This window comes from Carassius carassius, chromosome 28, assembly GCF_963082965.1.
Source record: "Carassius carassius chromosome 28, fCarCar2.1, whole genome shotgun sequence".
Taxonomy (NCBI): domain Eukaryota; kingdom Metazoa; phylum Chordata; class Actinopteri; order Cypriniformes; family Cyprinidae; genus Carassius; species Carassius carassius.
In genome coordinates, this window is record NC_081782.1 from 14,581,212 (window position 1) to 14,592,302 (window position 11,091).

Genomic DNA, 11,091 nt, shown 5'->3' on the forward strand with positions numbered 1-11,091 from the left:
CATATGAAAATCTGGGTGTGCCAAATTTATTGTCAGATTACTGTGCAAAATTATGGGATAGTATTTTTGTCGCACTGCTTCCGTCCAACCATACTCCTAGTGGTAATTTGCAGGTCATGTCAAAATGTAGTTAATTGTTAAATGTAATAATTTTCTTCCAAATACGATCATTTTGAACTTCTGGTACGATACTTGGACATTTCCAATCTGGCAACACTGTCTGATGATGTTGGGCCCGAGGAGGGAGAAACATCCTCATCAGGTGTAACGTTAGGCCTTGTGTCCGGCTGTCCATCAAGCTGAGGTTTTTGGCAAAAAAAAATTAAGAAAGGAGCTCTGCGACATATTGCTAGCTAGCAATGTGCGATCAAAAATTATCTGTTTATATCATAGACTGCTGGGGTCACAGTCAGCTGCTGTTTGCTGATTGGTTGGCAGACTGAATGTCGGCAGATATATTTTAACAAAAATAATTTAAAATGTAAATTACATTTTTAGCATTATTGCACCATATATTGGATTCTTATTTCTGTGCCCCTGAGAGTATGATTTAGAATGTTCAGTGGCGTCACAGAACTGCCAGATTCAAACAGCTTTCGCGCGTTGGCTGGCACTGAGCCAGAGACGGACGCGCTCAGCGCTTGTCATATATCACAATTAATATGCAGTGTTTTCAACCACATAATGTTTATATTAGGTTTCATACATTTAAATATACATAATCACTAGTAAAACAATACATTGGTAGTTTGTAAAATACACACTGATGTCTATGGAAGCAGCAAAAACTAAGTTAATCAAATGTAATTTGCAGACATGTTTTATTCATATATCAGACAGACATATCAGAACAATAAAGTTTACTCTATTCTTCGTCCAGTTCAACCGCCACTTACTTTCATGTATTTCGGGAGAAACTGGGGAATTCTCTTGGTCGGCGTTACGTCACAAATCATGTGACCTGCATAGCAACAAGCCGCCGCCGTGTTTGAAGGGTAAAACAAACCGAAGGCAATCAAGGCAAAGCCCGAGGAAAATCAAAAAGGTATCTATTCACAGAAGTTTTGTCGTGGATTATGTCAGTTATGGATACTAACGGACTACTTTGTATTAATGATGAATGATATCTGTGTATGCGAATGTATGTCGGTGGTGAGAAGTGAAGTGAATGTAATAAAACACTCATGTAAAGCGCTTTGTGACTAACGTTAGATGTATGTGAAAGGCGCTAGCAGCTATACAAATACAGATCTTCTTTCTTCTATTACAGAATGTCTTATCGATATATAGAAAGTCTACTTGCGCCTGCATTGACCAGGTACCACAGAAAGCTGTCGCTTGTAGGTTTAACGTTACAATCTTGTCCCTATCGACATCCAGCTGAGTCCTGGGAGAACAACCCAAAGGCATGGCCCAGGCTCGAGTATCCAGACATATACAATTATCTCATCAAATCCCCTGGTATGAACACCATGTGTACATACCATGTGTCCTACACTTGCAGTCATGTTTAAATAGGAGGAGCAAACGTAATGGTAATCGGATGTAGGCCGCCATAGTTTTGTGCTGTGTGGTGTAACACCTCGTCCAATCGCCTGGAGCCATTTCTCTCTCCTTTCTGGCTCAGTTGCCTTGCTAGGTATCATATAAAATGAGAGGTCACTCCTCTTTACGCTGTTGTTTGTGCAACTAACAACACAACAGTTTTTAGGCATGATTCTCGGCAGTTTTGCGCTTGTTTGTCTTCCGCTTGGTGTTGCTTAATGGCGAGCGCTTGTTTGTTTTACCCTTCGCCGCGGTTGCTATGCGCGCGCAGTGCATTATGGGAGTAAAAGTCCCGGATGTCCGACCTCGAGAATTCAAGTGCTTTACGTTAAATCCGGCTGACAGGACTCTGAACTGCAGCGCTGATCTCGTTATAGATCAAGATAATTTATAAAGATTTTTAAACGAAGAATCGGAGTATCAGATAGTTGACATGGTAAGCAAGTTTGTGTATATATTTTAATAAAAAATGAAAAACGAAATAAAACGAATACGGATACATCTGTTAGTGGCTGCGGTGTGTCACGTGACAATCATGACGTGTCGCCATGGAAACAAGGGGTCAGTTAAAATATTTCTTACTTACGCGTGAAAGGGTTGATTTAATATATATATATATTTTATAAGTAAGCAAACATTAGCCCAAGTTTAGTAACAAAAAAAAAAAATATTGAGACTATAAAAAATAATTCTGCATCTATTTTTAGGTGTGCCAGCTGCAACTGTGGGTGGCACAAGCACACCCTGGCACACCCGTGGCTACGCCACTGTTTGAAATATATATCAGTCTGTGTGTAATGAATGAATATAATATACAAGTTTCACTTTTTTTATGGAATTAGTGAAATATATCAACTTTTTGATGATATTCTAATTATATGACCAGCACCTGTAGGTTTTATGTTGTAGAATTTTTATATTCTCCTTCATTGTTAATTGAACAGCATCAGCAAACAACTAAATGACATTTTAAAAATAGGAGGAAAAAATATAAATGACTAACAATTTACCCCAAATTATCAGCCTGTCTTAACCCATCAGTAAAGAAAATAATGAATGCTATTATTCAGAAAAGTTAGAACAACTATATAAATATAATATGAGAGAGAGAGATAAAGAGAAAAAAGAATAACAAAAATAAATGATATCACCCCTTTAAACAGAAAAAGTATGTATTAATCCTGTGCAACCAGGATTACCAAATTTATTCCAGAGTTTAGGAGTCATGCGGAAAGGCTATACCCACCTCACATGGACTTTGTTATTCTCTGTGCATTATACAAAACAAAAATATATTATTGGAACAGCAGCTTCACAAGTCTCTACGTTGAAGGGCAAATTATGGTACTGAATCTCAAGTAAGTATTTTTAAACTGAGTTTCATGACAATGTTTTTCGAGCTTTCCGAAGTCATTTTAGAAGTGGTCAAATGTTTCAGAATGAGTGGGTGTAGGTGATGTTTGACCCTCAGATTCAGTGTCATTGTTTGTTTAATCAAGAAAGACATCAGCAGCCTTACATTTTGTTTGCTTTACAGTTTGTTCAGATGAAACACTGTATATATTGTTTTCTACAGGTCGTTTGAACTGCTGATATAACATATAGCACAAATTTTGGAATGTAGCTTGCAATGCTAATTCAGCACTCATGTTTTCGTAACAAAATACCTGCATGGTTGAATCATTAATCAGATTTTGTAAGACCTCCTTTAGAATGAAAGTCCACTTATTAGAGACATTTATCTCTTGACCTGGATGATCACTCGTCATCAAGACAATAAATGTTAGCTGCTGTTGGAAATGTCTCCTCTTTTTCTTTCTCATCTATGTCAATGGACTAACATCAGGCAAGGCACCTCCATCTGCAAGGACCCTTAATAATTTTTGAAGCATTATATAAAAGTTTAACTGGACCGTGATCAGAAATCACAATAGACCCATAGGAGATCAAGATCAAAAATCTGATAGAATAATTCATTTAAAATCAAAAAGTGGTCTATTTGTGAATATGATTTTAGTGATGAACTATAACATGAATATTCAGTTTTGTTTGGATATTTTCTCCTCCATGGATCACATAAATCAAGTTTCTTTATAAAACTATGATGTTTTTTCCTGGTTTGCTTGTGAACCATGTCTTTACTATTGTGCCAAACTAAATGCGGGTTTTATGTTACATTAAAATCTCCTCCTGTAATTAAATAGCCAGGTTGGGAGGCCAAGATTAGGAACAAATCGTCAGAGTTGGACACATTCACATCTACAAGCAGGGGTTTGCGGGGCCCCGGTGCAGGTTGTACCGGTGGGCCCTGTTTGAAATTGTTTAATTTATATGTTCTATATATTTATTTGTGCTAATTGCACAATGTTTAAGTTGTTTCATGTTTGTAGGTGTACAGGTACAGAAAACAAATAATTAAATATAAAATAGCACTGCATAGTCTTCACTGTAAAAATTAAATCAACTGTCAAACCAAAATGTATTCAGACAACATTTCTTACATTATCACAGTTTATTTGCTCTAGTTTATAAAATGGTAATAAAATATGATAAGAAATCACAGTTGAACTGTCAGAACAAATTCATCTTGATAATATCAGATAACTTTGATAGAAAGATATTTAATGGATAACAATCAAACCAAACTTCAGACAACTGTTAGTATGGCAATATTACACAACTATCAATACTTTGTTGAACAATTACCAAGCAATGCTTAATTCTGTTCAGTCTGTGGTGTGAAAAGGTTGCATTAGCAATTAAAGAAAAAAACAAACATATAAGCAAAACATGAGGTCAAAGTGTCTGAATAATTTTTGGTCCCATTTTTTTCTATCAATTTCACTAGTTGACCACTGTATGAGATTTTTTTGGGGGGTATAATATGTAACAGTTCGCTTTATTTTGCTATACTCATTTACCTAAATTAATTATAGAGTCCTGCACCTACTATTATTTTTTTATTTTTTTAAATAATATATGGTGTCTGAATAATTTTTGGTTTGACTGTGCACTCATTCTTGTTTAAACTAAGAAGTAATTCAGTCAAGAGTAGTGAGTAATTTTCTCTCTTTCAATTTCTTGGATTAACATTACAGCAGCTAGTACCTAAATTAGGCGCAGTCACTTTAAGAGACAATGAATGCATCCAATATAGTACACATCCAATTTTTTCCTCAACTGTTTACCTTCACTTAAGACATAACCAACAGTTTTTTCGAACATACTTTCCAAGACGGGTATTTTGACATATTTTGTATGTATTTGTCGGCACAAGAGCAAAAAGAGGCAAATTCTGTGTTCAAGTGTTTTGAGACGCCTTTCTCTGCTTGAGCCCTAAACGCCAGAACACCGCGATGCTGAATTGGGCTTTTCTGTTTGTTTAAACTGTGATTTGTATTTGTTCGTTCAGGTGCAGGAGGAAGTTCAAGGAGAACTTTCGCAAAGGAGAGGTCGGTTTAGAGTCGCTGTCTGTGAAACACAGCTCTGAGACTGTGAGATGCGTGCGCACCGAACACAGCGCGCGAGTAACCAGTTCAGCTTTTCCGCGTCTTGTGTTTGAATTATTTAAACTCTTTTGAATGTTTAAATTGGAAAGTGGCCAGGCTTAAAAACATATGAAAATGATAAGATTTCGTGACGACACGCAGCAGTGGCCTGTCAACTGTCCTGATCGTCTTTTTAGGCTAGCCTCAGCCAGACTCATCCGTGGGCCCCTATAATCGTCCACCTTTCACCCCACTTGCGACCGCCCTGTCTACAAGTGTAATGGCGTTATCAGAAAAAAAAGCCTTGAACAATTAGATATCTGCCTGACTTGTACGAAACCTTTGATATATTAAATTGAATGGCTTTATGAATCAGAATCTTTACTCCCCTTGAGTTGGATGTATATGAAGCAGAGATCACTTAAACCTGTTAACTGTCACTGGCCCACCGGTGGGCCCATTTTTCATTGCATGTTTAAAACAATTATATACTATACTTAACCTGATCTAATATTGACAAACAATATATCGTTGGAAAGCTCTAAGTGCGTACTTTTCATATTTGACCACTGTTTTGCAGGAAATATTATGTAGTGTCAAACATTGATCAATTTGTGACAAGAGAAAGTAACGAAAAAATCTAAACTATACCAGGAGTTGTGACCTTTATGAAAAACCCATAAACACACTTACAGTGACTTAAACTTCAGTTTTTATGCTAATAATCCAAACTAAATATATTTTCTAGTATTTGTCCAAAAATATTGAGAATACAATCGAAAATTTATATATTTTTAATGGTTGATGTAATGTGTCAAGTGGTAACAAGTGTCCTTTAGGAATCATCAACTGGGCATGAATGTCATGCCTTTGTTGGTATAACAGCTCATAAAAATCTCATTTCTTAAGATATTAGTCTCAAATTTGGAAGACAACTTCTTTAGAACTATGGCTTTTATTTCATATAATTTTAGGGTGAACCAAATTTTTATTTATATATTATTTTAATAAAATATAAAAGTTTTATTGCATTACTTTTTTATTACAATAAACTTAAACAGCTATAACTTTTTTATTATTTAATTTTTTTTAACTACGGACACCTGTGCAATAAACCTCAAAGTCTCTTCTTTAAAACAAGACCAGAATGAGGATTATATTCAAAAGCGTTCCAGAATTACATTCATTTGAATTTCAACATCAACTTTGCAGGCCTACACTCAAAAATGGGCGTGACAGTTAACTACCAGGCCATCTTCATGTACTGTACTTTTAGTAGTTCGCTAGACAAAAGGTGGGTTTCTTGAAGCACAATAGATGCTTTAAATTGTTTGTTTATTTTAACTTGGAAAGTTTACCTAGCCCCCTAACATTCCAGGATGTAAATGTTATCTGAGGTTCACTTGACATTTTTACCAACATTATCTGTCCATTTATCTATAGCAAATATATATATATATATATATATATATATATATATATATATATATATATATATATATATATATATCAAATAATAATAATAATAATAATAAAGAAAATACTTATTTTTAGAAGTATAAAAAAGTATAAAAAAGGCAGCCATTTATTCAGATTCTTCTTTGTGACCACGGTTGAACTCTGAGGCTGCTTAGTCAGTTGAATATCTTAAAGAGTCTTTTAAAAAAAACTAGAAATCTGGTTGTCTGTGACAAAAAAAAAGTATACCAAATATACTTGCAGCCAGACTAATTGTCAGTGTACTTCAAGTGTGTTAATGATTAGTTAACTTGAAGTGTGCTATTTTGGAACAACTTTTTGAATCAACTTTTTTTGTAGTAAGTGTATTTAAGTTGTAATTAAATTATCCTAAAGTACAACTTGTGTATTTAGTGTACTTTTTGTGCTAAATTTGAACAACTTCAAGTATACTTAGTACACTTTAAGTATATACCTATTTACATGCTTGATTAGTGATATTAAAATGTACTTTTTTGTATAACGAGTACATTAATTATTAGTGTCTATAAAACACACAAGCAATATACTAAATATACTAATAAATGTATTATTTTGAGTAAAATATGCTAATTTTCCCTCAATGCTGAATGCACTTTTCAAGGTCATAACAAATACATAACTTCAATGACAGACAGAGACAAATTATTAATAATTCAAACAGTGTTTATTTAAACCTCAAATGGTTTAAGCATTGCAAAACATAAAATGCATGTTCCTAAATAAAAAGAAAGTTGAAAGAAACAAACAACCTTTTGTAACAGCAGCAACACAAAAACTTTTTTTGAGACGTCATTTCAAACATGTAAAATAAATACAATGAAACGAAGCAAAAACAATATAACACAATGCAAAACTATTTTAAATTATACACGTTGCATTTCTATAAAGTTAAAAAAATATTGCAGTTCTATAAAGATTTGGCCACTCACACATCAGATGTACTTGTTGGTGTAAACAAGGGTTGTAACGATATACAATTTAATAATTTAACTTTATTTAGCATTTAGTAGAAAAAAAACGACTTACAGTACGGAGCTCTGCACATGGCATGCAGGAAAAAATAGCAGGCTAAATAGTGTGCACGATTTACTAATTAATTCTCTCAGTGTACTAAGACGTGCACACTATTACTATTGCCTTCCCTCGATTTACTATTTCGTTCACTCGATTTATAAATTGTGCGCACGATTTACTAATTCGTTCCCTCGATTTCGTGTTCGTGTGCACGATTTAGCAAATCAAGGGGAACACAATAGTAATCGTAATGTGCAAAATTTATAAATTAAATGATGATCTTAATTAAATCTAAATAGTTTCTGGACATTGCTCTATGTGTTAGGGATAGAATACTGCCATCTAAAGGTTAGTCAAAAAACTTTATTTCTTATGGGTTAGGAATTAAAGTGCAATGGCCACATGTATCCACTAGAGTGCTATAGAGACTCATTCATTTTCACTTCATTTTTCTTGATGCTTCAACTTCTCCTCACAACTTTATGATATATATTTTGTGAATATTTATTTAAACATTTTGAAATACATAAAAAATCTGTAGTTTTGTCAGAGTTAGAATTTGTTGTTGTTTTCTAATATATTTTGAATTATCTGCTTTTGCAAATTATTATACATACATTTGAAAAAAACATTACAAGTCACCACTATGACATGATTGTAATCACACACTATTTATTTCAGAAAATTATTTATCAACAACTATTTATTTTTTTAGAACAAGAGATTTTAGAACAAGATGAATTTTAAAAGTAAATAAACCAATATAATACAAAACAACAGCACCAATAAACTGTAATGAACAGGAGTGAAGGGTACACAGAACAACTTTTTTTATAAATCACATGGCTAATAAACATGTGAAAGAACAAGCAGAATATTATAGAATATATATTACAAGCTTGTTCCATGTTGCATATGTGACATTTTTCAGATTTGTGCCAGTTTAGTTGATTTTATTTGCCAATTTCTATAAAAATGCTCTCTGTTGCAGTGGCATACGTATGTTTGTGTGTGTGTGCGTGTGTGTGTGTGTGTGTGTGTGTGTGTGTGTGTGTGTGTGTGTGTGTGTGAGATAGAAAGTTTGTTCCACTTTGGGTTTATGCTCTAGGACCAGACCTTGAATTAAATGTAAAAAATTTTAGATTTATGCCAGTTTAGTTAATTTTATTTGCCAATTTCTATAAAAATGCTCTCTGTTGCAGTGGCATACGTATGTTTGTGTGTGTGTGTGTGTGTGTGTGTGTGTGTGTGTGTGTGTGTGTGTGTGTGTGTGTGTGTGTGTGTGTGTGTGAGATAGAAAGTTTGTTCCACTTTGGGTTTATGCTCTAGGACCAGACCTTGAATTAAATGTAAAAATTTTTAGATTTATGCCAGTTTAGTTAATTTTATTTGCCAATTTCTATAAAAATGCTCTCTGTTGCAGTGGCATACGTATGTTTGTGTGTGTGTGTGTGTGTGTGTGTATGAGATAGAAAGTTTGTTCCACTTTGGGTTTATGCTCTAGGACCAGACCTTGAATTAAATGTAAAAATTTTTAGATTTATGCCAGTTTAGTTAATTTTATTTGCCAATTTCTGTAAAAATGCTCTCTGTTGCAGTCACATACATGTGTGTGTTTGTGTGTGTGTGTGTGTGTGTGTGTGTGTGTGTGTGTGTGTGTGTGTATGAGATACAAAGTTCGTTCTACTTTTTATTTATGCTCTAGGACCAGATCTTGGTTTATTTGTAGAAATTTTCAGATTTATAATGGATTTAGTTTTATTTTTTTGACAAACAAAATTTTAAAAAGTCATTTTTTGCATTTTCCCATTCATTTTCAATGTGGGGTCATTTTGACCCCAAAGACCTTAAAAGGTAAATTTTTTTTTACACACCTTTAGAACAACCAAATCAAGCCCATGTGCATGTTTAGATAGATTATTTAGGAAAATGTCACCGAGTTTCATGCCCCTGCGATGAAGGTAACACTTTTAAAAAATGAAGGAAAAATCCATTGGGGTCATTTTGACCCCAAAGAGTGATTAAAGGTTTTAAAGGTACAGGTTGTAGGACCTGCCACTAGCGAGCACACTACCAAAACAATAACAATCGCGTGGTTTGATGGGATGGGAATGATGGGATTTGTTGTCTTCTACCCAACCGCTAATGGCCATCAATCAGACGTAAAGATAAATCATGAATTTAACGTGAGTTCAACGATTTGCACGAGTAGATTACATACAAAGTTAATGCAACATAATCCACCATAAAACGTGCAAGAAGTAAATAAGCAACTGCTTGAAGCAAGTTTGTGGTGTGTTGGATGCTAGACACTAATACATTTGTCCACGACACTGTTGTCATGTGGTTTCTACATCAGTAAAGGCGGTAACAAAGGGTAACTAACGTCATTGACAGGCGACTGCACTGCCCCCTGTCACTGTTTAGAATGGGGAATTTTCTCATGATTTACAAGTAGTTGAAAACATTAGAGATATTGTTAGTAATCAGGTGGACAAAATATATAACACTAGCATAGTGGTTTATGGATATTTTACTGCAAATATCTTACAAATAGTACCTTTAACGATGCATTGATGCATCTTAATGTTGTCATACATCCTGTACATCTTTTAGGGATGGGAATCTTCAGGCACTTTACGATCATATTTTAATTAACATTTTATCCAAAAACTTTATTAAAAAAAAAGTAAGAAAATTGTTGTTCAACATGATGCAATCTGAACTGGAAAACTGATATAATGCTGAATCAAAAGGAAGTGAACAGCATTAATATATACATATATATATATATATATTAGTTAAGTGATGGAACTTTTTGTGAAGTTATGATTCAGGTGTCTTTCAAGAGTGAGGATGGGGCATCTTCTGCATCCACCACAAACAGATACTGTGTTTTAGCTAAAGAGCTTGCATGGAGGATTTTTTTTTAGATGTTTTCTAAATACAGTATATCCTCAACATTTATATAGTGTCTCATGTATTTGCTGTTCCATCCTCAATCACTCAAATGGAAATGTGTAATTAAATAATGTACTTTGAAAGTACACTTTCAATGCATTGTCACAATGATAATTTTAAGCACACAGTTAAAAAAAAAAAAAAATATATATATATATATATATATATATAAATTTCAAATAAATATACTTATAAAAAATAAACAGAACTTTCAAGAATATTTTTGTAAAATATATTTTTAGAAAATATACTAAATTACAATTGTTTTAAAGTGTGTTAAAATTTGTATTGTGAAAATAGGCAAAGCCGTAATAATAATATACTTTTTATATATATAAAGATGATACATTTTTTGTTAGTATATTTACTACTAGGGAATATATTACAAATACAATAAAGTATACTTTTTTTCCACTAGGGAGGAGCGTTGAGTCTTGCGTCTGTCAAGTTTGCCGCCATGTTAGAACCCCCTAGCAGCTCTTTACTTTGTGATTGTTCTGAGGTTACATACAGATTTGAAATTGTAACAAGATACAGTTTAATAGCTATGATATTGTTTTTTTAAATCAAATCTTTGCATAGT